Raw genomic sequence first — 18,295 nt, 5'->3', positions numbered from 1 at the left:
CTAGCCAATAACTCATCGAAACTAGGTATCTTGTCATTGTTGAGTATGGTAGTGGTAAATAAATCCCATGGTCTTGAAAGACCTCCGAGTGTAATGAGAGTGAGCTCCCTATTAGCAATAACTTCTCCAATAGATAGAAGGTCATTCTTTATTTGAGTTATTTTCATGAAGTAGGATTAAATAGACTCCCCTTTATCCATCTTCATATCCTTCAACTTGTTTTTGAGAATGAGGATTTGATTTGCAATATTCACTTTGAAAACCCCAACCATCTTATCATATATCTCCTTATAAGTTCCCAAATTAGAAATATAGGCAACCAAATGGTTTTGAATTGAGTCAATCAAAATTTTCTTTACTTTGACCTCACTTTTTCTATGTTTTGTATTAGCAGCAGTCGCTGCATTTGAAGGAGGCTCCACCACTTTTCCCTGCACATAGTTCAATACTTCATGTTCCTCCAAAGTCATTTTCCATGCATAATATTCAAATTTGTCATTGATATTATCCTCACTCTTGAAGTAAGATGTAGAAGCCATTGAGACTTGTCCAATAGTCTTTTCCAATAGATCTCTCTTAGTGATTTATTTTCTCTCTTGTTTGGGCTTTGTCTTCACTTGGGCTCTGATACCATGCTAATTTTAGTTAACAATGGTATGTTCTATGCTTTGCACAATTACTTCAATGTCCTTTTAGTGGCCCAATGACAATTTCCAATTTATATTCCAATAGTAATCACATTAACCATACATTAATAGTAACTATAGATAGAATGAATAATAAAAGCATAAGAAAAGCCAAGACAAAAGAACTCCAGATTTGGCTAATGTCAGGGAAAAAACCCAATATAATGAAAACCATTGATCAATTCTTCTTATTATAAATATCAAATTTTAAGCATAGAGAGAAAGTAAAATAAATTCAAATTTGACATGCTAAATGATGATCAAAGTAGCCCTGTCAAATCTGAAAATTTCCTGCAGCTGTCAACAGACCTAACCAAAAATTCAACATTGGTCAAAGCAGCAAAAAACCATCCACAATGTAGCTCAGTCATACATAGTCAAAGTTGACCTTCTTAGGTGGTAAATTTCATCTCAAAACAGTCATTAAAACAACGGTCAAACTTGGTCAAAGTCTGCACTTCAAGCTTGTAGTCAAGCCTTCGATCAACCCTACGGTCAGCCTAATCAACATGCCCAGAACACCTTGGTTTCTATGCCAATTAATGCAACCCTCCAAAATAGAAGCTCTAGTCTGAGAAACACATTCAAAGGAGGTCAAAAAAACCCTGGTTAATGTTGGTCAAACCCTATAGTAGATCCTGAAACTCATCCTTGTAATTCATCCTCTTTTCTAGCCACACGTTCGAGAAGAAGAGTTTCCCAATAAGTTGTACGAACCAATCAGATGAGGAGAGAGAAAAAGAAGATGAGTTGATGAGGTTCCAAATGAGGTTGGAGGTATCTCTTATTTATACAAGTCATTGGGGGGAAAGAGACATGTCCATTGGCTTCATGAGCCTATATGACAATATGGTCGACCTTGAAAATTTGCACATGTGTGGTATTTGGCTCAAAAAAATATTTCCCCTTGTCCAAATTTGATGATCTTTAGGTCGATTTTGGTCTTATCGAAAAGAGGGATTCAATGCAATAATTATCTCCATCAAATGAGTTGTCCAAAGTGGAATATGTCCCTAGTTTCCAATTTATACACCTCTTCTTGTTCATAATTAATTAGTAACATCACAAGTCAACGAGAAGAGTGGAGGGGGTAACTGGACCCAATAGAACCAGTCGAAGCCATCACTTAAACATAAAAGAGTTTGATTTGGGACTCTGACCGAATGGCCTTCCCAAATGTTGATGAGATCATTTTTGGCCATCAACACATATAAACACAAAAATATCCAACTAAATTATTGAAATTCAACTATTAATACCTTTTTCTCCATTCAGATAACAAAGTCGGTCCACTTTTTGTTTTGTAACATGTCCTTTTCAAAGTGTGTTGGATGACAACCACAATTTTACTCCTGTCAAAACATGGCACATGGACCATCAAAGGTAAAAATCAAGGCTTGTAGATATTTTTGGCCATTGTGATGTGTGGTAGTTCCTTCTGCAAACCTAGCCTTCGAGGCCTTGTCCTAAAACATATACTAATTGAAATTAACTATGCACAAATAGAATATAAAAAATTGTTTAAGAAAATTTATATAATCTTATGAGAAAATTAAAATACCTATGTACTCTCCTCACTGGACTTCGTTCGTTTATCCAACTTCTCATACATTTTTACAAGTTCTTTCCATAATTTTAAACTTACATCAACTATCCTTATTTTGAGCCTTTGGTTGGGCAGGACTTTTTTATCTTCTTCATTTGATTTCACCTAGATCTCTTGAAATTTTGATACATTTGTAGTTTAAACTTTTTTACAGACCAACCTATTCTAAATTCAGTCTCCATGTTGTGAATTATTGCTTTTTGTAGGCACAACGATATCTTTGAGAATTGAAAATGAAGATGGTCTTTGAACCGTTGAAGTCATGATTCCTTCAACCTATTCACAAAAATGTTCCCAACATTTGATCTGCAAATTTCTCCTGAAACCATGTCATATTCTATCCTTGTATCATAACTACCAATGCAAGATTTATAACGTGGCATGGTGGAAGAAGAGATTTGTGTCTAGGGAGTGGATTAGGCATTGGAAGTATTTTTTCATGTTTCAAATTCTTAGTGGTTATGCTAAATGATTTCCTCCTTGATCTTCTACTTGATCCATGATTGGATAGGAATTCAATTGATTCTTGTTGACATTGTGTATGTGCTTCCAATGTTTCAGTGGTTTTAGTTGATCATTTTTCTACATATCTAGCAAGCACTTTGAAGTCCACACCATAAATTTTGTTAAGTGCCTTCGTGCCCAATATTGAAGTCAAGGCCTATTTCTCCTAGTTAGTCTCATGTCCCTAGATATATAAAATAATTTTTTTAATTTTAGAATTAAAAAAGAAGTCAAAATCAAAGAAAAAATTTAAACAATTACATATCTATAATTTCACAATGACTTACCTCATTTTGTCCATTGTTTTCTCCCTCCCCTTTGCTCGAAATTTTGAGACTGGACTAGCAAATTATGTTCGTGGAGGCTAGACAAGGAAAATAGCGTGTAAGGAAGGATATCACACTATGAAAAGGGTAGCAATTTGAGCTAAAGTAAGAAATCCAACCAACACATACACACAATCTGCCTAAATTAATCAGTGAAAAACACACGGTCCCATTAACATCTACGCAGCCATCACATAATATATATCTCTCATGAAAAAAAAAATAGAGCATTCATATTATAAAATGCAAAGCATAGGATGTTATTGGCATTCCGGTGCAGCCAGCATATGCACACAACATGCATAAATAGTGATGAAAACTTCACTAAACTAAGAGGGGGGTGAATTAGTTTACTACATTCATGGACATTAATTTATTTTCTTTAAACTCATTAAATGAACAGTTTAACACATAATGAACAACATATTTAATATGTGAACAACGAGTAAAAAGTAAACAAAAACATCACATAAGCACGTGACAACAACACACATGGACACCTAATATAAGTAAAAACCCATAAAGCGAGAAAACCATGACTCTGTTATTGTGGTGATGCAAAGGCAAGCTCCTACTCCCTTATTACCTCTAATTTTTTGTAGGCTCCAACCTACAAGAGGTTACTACCTCAATTTTTCTACAAGCTACAACATGCAAGTAAGCTCCAACTCCCTTAGGTTTTCAACAAGCTACAACCCATAGGAGGCTCCTACCTCAACAGCCTCCAACCTGTTATTTATCAAGCTATATCCTTAAAGGAGACCACAATCCCCTCATACAAAATGAAAAAAATATGCTAGTTGACTTGGTCTATAACTTGCATACCTCCATCTCTTATTTTGCTTCTTCTTCTCTTTAAATGTGCACCACATATACTCTTTATGCGTCGGGTAACTAATTCATAACAACTCAATCGGATCTCACATTCTATAACTCTCTAAATATATAACCTTGCAACATCACACATTTTTATAAGCAAGATTTGATGACTATTCGTATTCCACACATGAATCTTAAATGGAAAAACTTATCTCTTTGCATTTGAAAGGTGTCTCTTCAATTCCAAAACTATTTAAACTCTTGAATATTAAAATACATAAAAATATTCTCACCATATTCAAATGACATGCATTCATATTCTTCAACACAAATTTCAACATATTCAAATAGCATGCAGTAATATCATCCAATATTAATGCAAGATCTCCGACAAAACCATGCCATCAATGACAGCCATATGAATGCAAGCTCCAACAACTTGTTCTCCTTCACCTCCAATACATGCATCAACACAAGCATGTCTTCAACAATATCTATCCAATTGTACAATTATTAACTGAGCCATCATACTTCGTTATTCTTTGTCATCGCCCTTTGTATTACAACTTCTTCAACATTTTCAATTTAACCTCTGGAAACATGACATATCATACATACTTTTTTGTTGCTCCTTTACCATCACCCTTTGCATCACAACTTCTTCATGCCTTTACCTTTTCCTTATCTTGCATCATGTTTTTTCCTTGCATCACAACATCTCACTCATCATATGAATACATGTTTACCATTGGCCACTACATATGCACACAATCTGCTTCACTAATCAACACTAATCAACATATGTAAGCACAAGCAACCTTTCACCAACACCCTTTGTAGCATAACAAACATATGGAATAAAGCTTTAACAACTAATTCTCAAACAACCAAACATCATATATGCAAGCATCAACATGTTCTCTTGTTGTTGCTCCTTTGTTGATCCTCGTTTCTGCTCTTTTGCTAATTCTTGTTGCTTCTCCTTTGTTTCTCCTTTGTTGTTCCTTTTTTGTTTATATAACCTTCATCTCTTGCTACTCCTTTACTACTCCTTTGCTACTCCTTTTCCTTTTCTACTCTTTTTCCCAATGCCATATCTTTTATTGTTTCTCCTTTGTTGTTTTTTTGTCTTTGTTTCTCTTTTGTTGCTCCTTTTCCTTTGCTTATTTTTTGCCATCAACGACAACAATGCCATCAATATCCTCCTTTGGGATTAATGGCAACACTGTGATCCACCCCCTTTCATTCTACAATGTATCTTCCTTGCCTATGCTTACCTCCCCATTTGACATCAGTGGAAAGGGGGTACAATGAAAATTCGCAAGATGAACACAACCTTCAATGTTTTCCACTATCAAATTTATGGTTCAGATGTCTATGTCCTTATTGTAACATTGTCGTAGAGTTCCATCATGTAATTTTATGATATCCTTGATATCCATTACCAACCATGCACCATTAATCATGCATCTTAATTATCAATTCAATCCAGTATAGTTCAACAGCTTAAAAAGCAGAAAATTATGTTGGATCCTTTTTATATTTATCATAGAGAGAAAAAAATTGGCCTAGCATCTTCCTTGCAATGTCCTCTATCTCATCAAACATAGGTGAAGAAGTTGTTAACTTACCAACCTATGATGTGCACACATATTTTTCCAACTTCTATGAAAAACACATAACCAAGTTGGTCAATCTTCTTCTTTATCATTTTGAATCCATAATGAATAATCTCATGCGCATTCATCCATATCTCTCTTATCCATCTACCATAAAAGGATCATAGTCCAGTTTTGTTCATACCGATTTCCTAGTGACTAAACATTACTTCTTATGTAAGCAAGAAACTTGCTCAATATAATGAGGGTGAGTATGTTTTTGAAAGAATATTTTATTCCCTTTTTGAATAAAACAAAAATAAACTATGTTCTAGACTGAATTTCAACACACTGTTCCAACATTTCCTTTAATTTACAATCCTTGGAATATAAAAACCTTTAAGTTTTGATATTCCAAATATTGTAAATTAAAGGAATTGTTGGAAAAGTGCGTGGGAATTCAGTATAGAACATAGTTTACTTTTGTTTTATTAAAAAGGGGAATAAAATATTCTTTTAAAAACATACTCACCCTCATTATATTGAGCAAGTTTCTTGCTTACATAAGAAGTAACGTTTAGTCACTAGGAAATCTGTATGAATGAAACTGGACTATGATCCTTTTATGGTAGATGGATAAGAGAGATATGGATGAATGCACATGAGATTATTCATTATGGATTCAAAATGATAAAGAAGAAGATTAACCAACTTGGTTATGTGTTTTTCATAGAAGTTGGAAAAATATGTGCACACATCATAGGTTGGTCAGATAACAACTTCTTCACCTGTGTTTGATGAGATAGAGGACATTGCAAGGAAGATGCTAGGCCAATTTTTTTCTCTCTATGATAAATATAAAAAGGATCCAACATAAGTTTCTATTGTTTAATCTGACTTGAACTATACTGGATTGGATTGATAATTAAGATGCATGATTAATGGTGCATGGTTGGAAATGGCTATCAAGGATATCATAAAATTACATGATGGAACTCTACGACAATGTTACAATAAGGACATAGACATCTGAACCATGAATTTGATAGTGGAAAACATTGAAGGTTGTGTTCGTCTTGCGAATTTTCATTGTACCCCCTTTCCACTGATGTCAAATGGGGAGGTAAGCATAGGCAAGGAAGATACATTGTAGAATGAAAGGGGGTGGATCATAGTGTTGCCATTAATCCCAAAGGAGGATATTGATGGCATTGTTGTCGTTGATGGCAAAAAAGAAGCAAAGGAAAAGGAGCAACAAAAGAGAAACAAAGACAAAAAAACAACAAAGGAGAAACAACAAAAGATATGGCATTGGGAAAAAGAGTAGAAAAGGAAAAGGAGTAGCAAAGGAGTAGTAAAGGAGTAGCAAGAGATGAAGGTTATATAAACAAAAAAGGAACAACAAAGGAGCAACAACAACAGAACATGTTGATGCTTGCATATATGATGTTAATTTATGCTTGCATATATTATGTTTGGTTGTTTGAGAATTAGTTGTTAAAGCTTTCTTCCATATGTTTGTTATGCTACAAAGGGTGTTGCTGAAAGGTTGCTTGTGCTTACATATGTTGATTAGTGTTGATTAGTGAAGCAGATTGTGTGCATATGTAGTGGCCAATGGTAAACATGTATGCATATGATGAGTGAGATGTCGTGATGCAAGGAAAACACATGATGCAAGGTAAGGAAAAGGTAAAGGCATGAAGAAGTTGTGATGCAAAGGGTGATGGTAAAGGAGCAACAAAAAAGTATGTATGATGTGTCATGTTTGCAGAGGTTAAGTTGAAAATGTTGAAGAAGTTTTAATACAAAGGGTGATGACAAAGAATAATGAAGTATGATGGCTCAGTTAATAATTGTACAATTGGATAGATATTGTTGAAGACATGCTTGTGTTGATGCATGTATTGGAGGTGAAGGAGAACAAGTTGTTGGAGCTTGCATTCATATGGTTGTCATTGATGGCATGGTTTTTTTGGAGATCTTGAATTAATATTGGATGATATTACTGCATGCTATTTGAATATGTTGAAATTTATGTTGAAGAATATGAATGCATGTCATTTGAATATGATGAAAATATTTTTATGTATTTTAATATTCAAGAGTTTAAATAGTTTTGGAATTGAAGAGACACCTTTCAAATGCAAAGAGATAAGTTTTTCCATTTCAGATTCGTGTGTGGAATACCAATAGTCATCAAATCTTGCTTATAAAAATGTGTGATGTTGCAAGGTTATATATTTAGAGAGTTAGAGAATGTGAGATCTGATTGAGGTGTTATGAATTAGTTACCCGACACATAAAGAGTATATGTGGTGCACATTTAAAGAGAAGAAGAAGCAAAATAAGAGATGGAGGTATGCAAGTTATAGACCAAGTCAACTAGCATATTTTTTTCATTTTGTATGAGGGGATTGTGGTCTCCTTTAAGGATATATCTTGACAAATAACAGGTTGGAGCGTGTTGAGGTAGGAGCCTCCTATGGGTTGTAGCTTGTTGAAAACCTATGGGAGTTGGAGCTTCCTTGCATGTTGTAGCTTGTAGAAAAATTGAGGTAGTAGCCTCTTGTAGGTTGGAGCCTACAAAAAATCAGAGGTAATAAGGGAGTAGGAGCTTGCCTTTGCATCACCACAGTAACAAATTCGTGGTTTTCTCTCTTTATGGGTTTCTACTTATATTAGGTGTCCATGTGTGTTGTTGTCACGTGCTTACGTGATGTTTTTGTTTACTTTTTACTTGTTGTTCACATATTAAATATGTTGTTCATTATGTGTTAAATTGTTCATTTAAAAAGTTCAGTTAATGAGTTTAGAGAAAATAAATTAATGTCCATGAATGTAGTAAACTAATTCACCCCCCTCTTAGTTTAGTGAAGTTTTCATCACTATTTATGCATGTTGTGTGCATATGTTGGCCGCACTGGAATGCCAATAACATCCTATGCTTTGCATTTTATAATATGAATGCTCTATTTTTTTTCATGCGAGATATATATTATGTGATGGCTGCGTAGATGTTAATGGGACCGTGTGCTTTTCACTGATTAATTTAGGCAGATTGTGTGTATGTGTTGGTTGGATTTCTTACCTCAACTCAAATTGCTACCCTTTTCATAGTGTGATATCCTTCCTTACACGCTATTTTCCTTGTCTAGCCTCCATGAACATAATTTGCTAGTCCAGTCTCAAAATGTAGAACAAAGGCAAGGGAGAAAACAATGTACAAAATGAGGTAAGTCATTGTGAAATTATAGATATGTAATTGTTTAAATTTTTTCTTTGATTTTGACTTCTTTTTTTAATTCTAAAATTAAAAAAAAAAAAATATATATATATATATATATATATATATATATATATATATATATATATGTATATATATCTATATATATATATATATATATATATAGTATATATCTAGGGACATGAGACTAACTAGGAGAAACAGGCCTTGACTTCAATATTGGGCACGAAGGCAGTTAACAAAATTTATGGTGTGGACTTCAAAATGCTTGCTAGATATGTAGAAAAATGATCAACTAAAACCACTGAAACATTGCAAGCACATACACAATGTCAACGAGAATCAATTGAATCCCTATCCAATCATGGATCAAGTAGAAGATCAAGGAGGAAATCATTTAGCATAACCACTAAGAATTTGAAACATGAAAAAATACTTCCAATGCCTAATCCACTACCTAGACACAAATCTCTTCTTCCACCATGCCACGTTATAAATCTTGCATTGGTAGTTATGATACAAGGATAGAATATGACATGGTTTCAGGAGAAATTTGCAGATCAAATTTTGGGAATATTTTTTTGAATAGGTTGAAGGAATCATGACTTCAACGGTTCAAAGACCATCTTCATTTTCAATTCTCAAAGATATCGTTGCACCTACAGAAAGCAATAATTCACAACATGGAGACTGAATTTAGCATAGATTGGTCTGTAAAAAAGTTTAAACTACAAATGTCTCAAAATTTCAAGAGATCTAGGTGAAATCAAACAAAGAAGATAAAAAACTCCTGCCCAACCAAAGGCTCAAAATAAGGCTAGTTGATGTAAGTTTAAAAGTATGGAAAGAACTTGTAAAAATGTATGAGAAGTTGGATAAACGAACGAAGTCCAGTGAGGAGAGTACATAGGTATTTTAATTTTCTCATAAGATTATATAAATTTTCTTAAATAATTTTTTATATTCTATTTGTGCATAGTTAATTTCAATTAGTATATGTTTTAGGACAAGGCCTCGAATGCTAGGTTTGGGAAAGGAACTGCCACACATCACAATGGCCAAAAAGATCTACAAGCCTTGATTTTTACCTTTGATGGTCCATGTGCCATGTTTTGACAGGAGTAAAATTATGGTTGTCATCCAACACACTTCGAAAAGGACATGTTACAAAACAAAAAGTGGACCAACTTTGTTATTTGAATGGAGAAAAAGGTATTAATAGTTGAATTTCAATAATTTAGTTGGATGTTTTTGTGTTTATATGTGTTGATGGCCAAAAATGACCTCATCAACATTTGGGAAGGCCATCCAGTCAGAGTCCCAAATCAAACTCTTTTATGTTTAAGTGATGGCTTTGACTAGTTCTATTGGGTCCAGTTACCCCCTCCACTCTTCTCGTTGACTTGTGATGTTACTAATTAATTATGAACAAGACTATGTAATATGGTGAACATACTCATGTCAGTCAATTCCACCATTAATATGTAATATAAGTCTGTTCACCAAGGTATACCATTCCTGTTACCATATTTGTCCATAGGTGTCATAATTCTCCTACGACCAGCCCCACAGTTGGCGCTAGACTATGTAACCACTCCACAATCATAGAGTCTCCTATTTGCATTCACATCCTTTTTGTTTCCTTTTGGGATTTGAGACTTGATGAAATTATATGGTTTATTTATATTGTCACGGGATGATACTTATTGTCACCATGCAATTGTGGTGTGAAATCAACATAGATGGTACCAAGTAGATGACAAGAAATTCTTCACGATGTGGAATATTCTCAGAAAACGTTTTTGATTTTAATAGCCTTTCCTTTTAGCTAAAATGCTCATATCTACCTCATTTTTCTCTCCATTCCCTTCACCCAGAATTATATTTCACGCAACATTTACCACGAATGAATTTTCTTTGATAGGGAGGAGGAGATATTATTTTCAATTGGTTCAATTACCTTTTTGGTTATCTATCATTTGTCCAACGCAATGTTTGTACATTCCTTGAACGTCGTGTTTAACATGGTTTCCTCCATTTCTTGTGTTTTATATTATCCTCTTTTCACAACAATGAAATTTTTTAATCCTCTCTATTGCTACTTCCTACTCCTCATGACAACATCATTTGTGATTCCCTTTATTTTGGCAAACTGATTGATAATTTATCACCGAAAGGAAATGTATTTTAGGGCTCTTAGTGGCGTGGACCTTCTAGTTGTGGCTTCCCTCGGGTGTTTTTTAGTGGTTGATGCTCTTAAACCTAAGACTCTATTGCTTATACACACTTTGTGTGAAGGGTGAGAATAAATAGTTGAGTACTTGGTTATTTCTTTTTTCATTTTGAAAATACTGATGTTCAGGGTCCGCACGATAGAAAGTTTCAAAATATTGAATTTGTGATAATACTAAATTATCCATTAATTTTATTTGCTCTCTTAATTTACTCACTGCAACCAAAATAGCTTCATCACTCCCATTGGTGAATATGGTAGACCTATATTATTCACCCACATTAGGACCTTGCCCAAAAACTTGGGTGGCATTGTGACTGGACCAAAAAATGTCCAGCAGTTTCTCATATCGAATTATTTTTGGATTATATTCCACCCGAAAAAGCTTAGCATGATCTCCTAGGAGCCTATACTTGGGGTTAACCTTGGTTTCCCTATTGTAACCATCTATATTTCTTACCACACCGCGAAGACACCCGAACACTGCCTCTCCTCTTCAGAAACTCCCCAAGGAAAACACTGGTGTCTTACATTGTTCTTCAATATCAGTTTCCAAGATTCCTTTGAAGACCCTTCTAAAGGCATGAGATTTTTGGACCTTTGGATGGATTTATTCACCTCTTACAAGACCTATACAACCTAGTTTTATCTTACCTTAGTTTAAGATGTTTTTCCTTTTTATTGTTGCAAACACATTTTAATCAAAATTTTCACAAGTTCAATATCCTTGAAAAAATATTTTTTTTCTCATAATAGTGTTCGTTGTATTTCTTGTTGGTCCCCTTGCTATTCTTACAGTTATGACAATCTTGGAATCAAAGTTTTCTACAGTGGACACTCTTCATTTGTATACCAACTCATAACAAGTCTACATTCTTGTATTCAAGATATGAGCTAATGCATTTTTGTGGTGTATGTAGTAATAAATATTTTTCCTTAGTGTGCTCCTTTAAATAGGTCGAATAGTGCACAAGCCAATTTCAACTCCTTTCCAATGTTTCCCAATGAGGCATGAGTGGCGATTGTTGTAATTCTAACCATAGCATAGGTCATATTCCCTTATTATTTTAGCAACGTTTTGGAGCTTACCTCCTTTATTAACTATTGACATAAGAGTTTAGTAGGTAGTGGTGTCTTGCTTCAGTTCTTTTGTGAAGGTAAACTCTCTTCATTGTTCTACTAGCAACAGGTAAGGCATCATTTCTTTGTCATACCTCATGTACAAGTTTGGTCTCAACATATTAGTTATCTCTTCCAGGACATTATTGGTGTTTCTTTCTTATGGCCTTTTGAGTTAGAAGAGAATATGCAAACACAACTTGCTCTTTAATGCCAACTTCCCAACCAAGGCTACTATAAAATGCATAATGCAACGAGTTTGTCCTCATGGTGTTGCCACTCCCTCTGTGGTTTTCTCATTAATATTTATTTAATTGTTTCCTCTACATATATATAATTTTTTTCTTCACGTTGCCCATGCCAGTATGTTTTCATTGATAAATGACCATCTTATCTATCAAATTATTTGTCAGTAGAATCTTTAGTTCTTTTCAAGTACTCTAAATAAGAGAGTAACTTTTGTTCATTTTTTTCTAACCCACAAATAAATCCTCTCTATCATGTTTCATAAACAAGTTTTATCTCACTGTATCCATCATCTTTTCATGACATTCTATGGCTTGCTCTCCCCCTAGGATGTTGTTGCTCTTCTCACATTGACTAGATGATTGTCTTGTTGCTTAGAGAATCTCCCCCCTGAAACTTGGATGACTCCATTATGTCATTGAAGTAACGGGTTTCTCCTTTTTATTGGGTTTCCTTCTACTATCTGCTTTTACTTTTGATTCAGAGTTTGTTTAGCTTTGATTGGTTTCCATCATCTGTCTAGAGTTCTTTAGGGTATATGGCAGTTTGCATTCTTTAGCTTTGTGCCCAAGTTTATCACACACATAACATCTTATGTGGCTAAGAAATGGATAATGGTGTGTTTCTTCTTGATTTCATGTACTTCTTTTCATATAATTTGCATTCATCAGCCTTGTGACCAAATTCATTGCACAAATAACAATAGCCATAGAAATAATTTGTGTACCTAGTGGATGGTTTTCTTCTCTATTTGGTTGCTTGAGAGAAGCTTCTTGTTTGTTGTGTCTTTATTTGATTAATTTTTATTTTATTTCTCTTACATTTTTGTTGCTATGTGTCCAAGTTCATGGAAGAAAAAACACTTGATATCTTATAGAGGAGCAAATAATATCCTTTGGGATCTTCCAAATTTTCCGAATTCATCTTCGGGAGCAATTAGCCTTTTTGCAAAGAATATTTTCTTTGAACCATTCTTTTCATTTTGATTATCCTTCTTGTCTTTGTGTGTTTCCTTGTTGTTCATACTATTTGTCCCTTCTCCTACGGGTCTTTTTAATGTTTTTGTATTCTCTTTAATGGTTGTCTTGTAGGATTTCTTCATGGACACAATCTTGTCTTGTATCTTTTTACATAGTCTATTCTTTTCATCTAGTTCATTTCTTCCTGAACCAACCTCATCTTCTTCAGTTTTCCTTGCTTCTTCTAATTGTGTCCTCAAACTAATAATTTCTTTCTTGTAGTCATGCTCTCTCTCATCATATATCTGCGCCAGTTTCTTCACATCTTTGTTTTCAATCCTTAGTCTTTCTATTTCATCCAGAACTGAGTCAAGCTTGACTAGTTTTTCAACTAGCTTATCTTTAGGTTCATTCACACATGTAGAGGTCTCACTTGATTAAACACTTTCCTTTTGAAAGTGATTTTTCTTTTCCTCTTTCCCTTCTTTTTCTGAACCACTTCCGCTATTATCTCCTTCATGCATGAGTTGTAAGCTATCCCAAATTTCTTTTGTAGATTTAAGGCCTATAATTGTCTCAAAATCCTTTTGGAAATAATACTAAGGGGGGGGGAGGGGGTGAATCAGTATTATCTAATAAATATAACTTTTTCATTTTCATTATCAGATTCATATACGCGACTTCAATTAAGGGAACCCACGTGTACATGCAACTATGTTTAATGCAACTAGCGTATATCCAGTTAACTTATGATTCAATTAATCCATTATATGTTGATCCTTATCATTAACCATATGAATAGTAAACAGGTGCAGTAAAACAGAACAGATCATCACACATAAGAAGCACACATGAACACCATGATGTAAGGTGGAAACCCAATGTGGGTGAAAACCACCTGCTGCAATTCGTCTCTATCTTCTTTTAATAAGAAACTTATTTTTACAATGGATCTGTACTAGTGCAATCTTATACTAGTACGCGGGCTTCTACCTACAAAAGGCTACAACCTTCTCTCGTTTTCCAGCTTTACCTGGAAGGGGGCTACAACCCCCTTAGCTCTTGTACTAGCTAATGTACTAGTACGTAGGTGCTGACCTACAGAAGGCTACAACCTTCTCTTTTCTTCGAGGGACCACGTTTCATAAATTTTCAGACTGGATACTCCTAAATCACAACACCATGTTCTGAAGGCCACGTTTCATCCCATTTTCATACTGGACCCATAAATATCATTGAAGCACAAAATCAATCACCACTTGCATCATCAATCTCTGAATCACCCAATACTGAAGCACTGAAACCTTGTCAACAAATTGCAGTCACCAGAACATAGAACTCTGCAACAATGTTCAGATCTAACTGTATCATCAAAAATCATGCATTAGAGTGTATACGCTACTTGGAAGAGCCGAACCAGCGTGTATACACAACTTCACCAAAGTGAACCAACGTATATGTCAACAATTACTTACTTATAACTTCGCTGCACTTCCTGACTTCAGACATACCCAGATCATTACATATACAAGGATAATACATGTGTTAGCAACCAGATCTTAGTCCATCAGATCACATAAAGATAGGTCATTATGATCCTGATCCATTGTTAGATCTCATCCATCAACACTGAAGCTAAACACAATCAACCAATCTGAATATGAAAAATATTGACACTAGTGAACAGTCACCAGAACTCATCAACAACTAGAACCACCTGTAACTTCAAACATCATAATTCATATGGTATACACTACTTAGATGTATCTAACTTGCGTATGTACACGCTTTTATCATAGTCAACCAGCGTATACATCTGTAAATATTTATTCATGATTTGCAACTATTCCAAACTTGAGTTATACCCAGATCATAATATTTACAGAACATTACATGTGTCAGCATACAGATCTGAATAAGCATGATCAAACTGTATAGAGATGATTCATTCCACGCCATTAGATCCCGATCTATCCTTGGATCTTTTTCTCCATCAACTGTTGAGATTCCTCCTTAGCTAAGATCAAGCAAAGCATTATGAACCATTAACCTGCATACTAGATCTCATACTTCATCAGATATTCAAGACTTTCTCAGTGCTTTTGCCTAATGATCTTCTCCTCCTTTTATATTCTTAGGCCTTACTTAATACCATGGTCCAAAACCATAGAGAATCAATACCATGGACCCAATACCTGGGTTCAACACATCGGACGAGATACCATGGTCCAAAACCATAGGTCCAAATACCAAGGACAAAATACCATGGATCAAAACCCAATGTACGTGCCTTCCCTTGCATGAAAGTGCGTGTATACGTATACGCACCTTTTGGCCAGCTAACCTGCGTGTATTCGCAGCTTTATCAAGGGTAACCTGCGTGTATCTCTTTTTCTTCATTCCGTGAGCTTGAACTGTGATCTATCATCTTAGTAAGTTGCGATCAAGGACAACACCTGTATCATAATGCCAACAAATCCTTAGTATGAAAATTGTTATACATTGCACATTTTTCCTTAACATTCTACTGTTGTTCTTGAATAGAAGGTGAATCATATTTATTGTATCCATCGCATACAAGTTTCCATACACCAAGTCCATAAGCTATAAATTTTCATTTAACCTTATCTCTTCATTCATGAAAGTTTGTTGTAATAAGAATAGGTACTCTTTGATAGTCCATGACTTAAAAAAATCAAGCTTCAAGTTGTTAGACTTACACAGAAGAAACTTAGCTCTGATACTAATTGATGAAAACTTGACTAAACTGGGGGGGGGGTGAATTAGTTTAGTACATTCATGGACATTAATTTATTTTCTTTAAATTCATTAACTGAAATTTTTAAATGAGCAGCTTAACACATAATGAACAACATATTTAATATGTGAACAACAAGTAATAAGTAAACCAAAACATCACATAAGCACATGACAACAACACATATGGACACCAAATATAAGTGGAAACCCATAAAGGAATAAAACCATGACTTTGTTATTATTGTGATGCAAAGGCAAGCTCCTACTCCCTTATTACATCTGATTTTATATAGGCTCCAACCTACAGGAGGCTACTACCTCAATTTTATCGCAAGCTATAACATGCAGGGAACCTCCAAATATCATAAGTTTTTTTCAAGCTACAACCTATAGGAGGCTCCTACCTCAACAGGCTCCAAATTTTTATTGATCAAGTTACAACTTGAAAGGATACCACAATCCACTATAAGGAAAATACTTTCTAGCAAAGGTTTTTGTGGATGCCCCTACAAAAATAGCCCAAAAATTTGTTTGTAGCAGAGGTCACTAGCGGAGTTGGGCGGGCGGATGTTTTAGTGGATGCTTCTTTGATGGTGCATCTAAATTATTCAAGCTCACAGGTGCTTTACCATCCATACACACACTGGAGCTACATATAAGATGGTGCACCATGGCAAAAATTGAAAAACAGAAAACCATGGTGCGCTAAATACTGGAACGCACTTGTGCTTTAATATTTGCTAGCACTGAACTCCTTCATATAGTAAAATGTCCTGGTGTTATTTGACAATAACATCCCAGTGTGGTAAAAATATAACAACGTCCTCGAGCATCTTATAAATCATACCAATAGACAGTTTTTAATTTCTTAAAAAATACTGGTGCTATTGTAAAACCATAGCATCGTTGTGTTACCAATAACATAAATCCCTGGGGAATCTCAATAAAGAACCGCGGTAGAATAAAATAAATAAATAAATAAAATCATGGTGCTTTTGGATATATCCCACCCCGATGTGCTTCACGAAACACACCAGAGGATGGTTAAATAAAAAACCCCTCCCGGTCGTAATTTCCAATTTTTCCATCTATAGTGCGTGAGATCTCTGAAGCACCAATGCCAGTATTGCCACGTGCAAGCTCCCTGGTATCGATGCTTCTCTTGCTCACCACCTTTCAATACCGTGCTCACTATTTGAGTTTCCATTTTTTTCAAATGGTGTGAAAATTTGTTTTTCTCCATTACATGTCCACAATGCCTCCTTGACGACCAAATTTCCAGGTAATGTCTATGTTTCTTTCTAATTTAAGTTTTTAGTAAATTAGAATAGAAGATTAGATTAAATTTCTTTCTTTTTTTTTCAAATAAAAAAAAATTATGTGTGGTGCGCTCGATATGTTTGGCTCGCACTAGTAGTGGTGCTCCCTATAAACTTACAAGGTGCATCGTGTTTCGGTGCATGAACATAATGCACCATCATTATGGTGGTGCATTTTGTAAATATAAATGCACCCGGAAAGATATGGCATATTGTATGTTAGTGCATCACTCTCAGTGTGTTTATATTTACCAAATGCACCGAAAATAAATATTTAAAAATATTCCTATAGATTGGTGCATTCGATAACCTGAACGTACTGTACCAGTGCCAACAGGTTATACGTGCACACTAGCGCACAAGTATGTCACACTTCTATGAAAAGTTGAATTTTTGAAACACCTGCGGTGCATCATACTTATGTGTGCACCATTACTGGTGCAGTTATGGTTGAAAGTGCACCAAATCTGGTGTATGATAGTGTTTTGAGTGCACTGGTAAAAAAAAATTAAATTGAAATTTATGTTCCCATATTATATATACATGTTTCATTTAATACAAAAAATTGTATTTAATGTATGAGGTTGATGTATTTTCTATGTTAATCACATAGAAAATATGTCAACAGAGGAAGCAGCAGCAGGAGGACCCATACAATATGGTCTGACCATGGAAGGCTAGAGAGAAGGAGAGGGATTTATACCCTCACCCTATTACTACAGTGACCCGAGCGCTCTTAAGGAATGTAGGCCTCCTCAAGTACTATGAGGAGGGTACATCTTTGGAGGCACACTTTGTCTTATTGGCACATCTACTAATGAAATGTCCAGAAGAAGGCTTTCCATGTCAGTCCTGAGTTGTGGTATAGGCCCA

The 18,295-nt window shown here is 34.9% G+C and overlaps 1 pseudogene; it reads right to left on the bottom strand.

The window, feature by feature from the left end:
• The window catches only part of LOC149159608 (peptide methionine sulfoxide reductase A5 pseudogene), a 126,912-nt pseudogene extending 111,169 nt beyond the window's left edge, over nucleotides 1-15,743 (bottom strand).
• Between the last annotated feature and the right edge of the window lie 2,552 nt (nucleotides 15,744-18,295).

This window comes from Pinus tabuliformis, chromosome 5_2 (assembly GCF_031772625.1).
Source record: "Pinus tabuliformis cultivar Carrire ecotype Pingquan chromosome 5_2, CPIR1, whole genome shotgun sequence".
Classification (NCBI taxonomy): domain Eukaryota; kingdom Viridiplantae; phylum Streptophyta; class Pinopsida; order Pinales; family Pinaceae; genus Pinus; species Pinus tabuliformis.
This window is presented reverse-complemented; position numbering and strand designations above follow the sequence as displayed.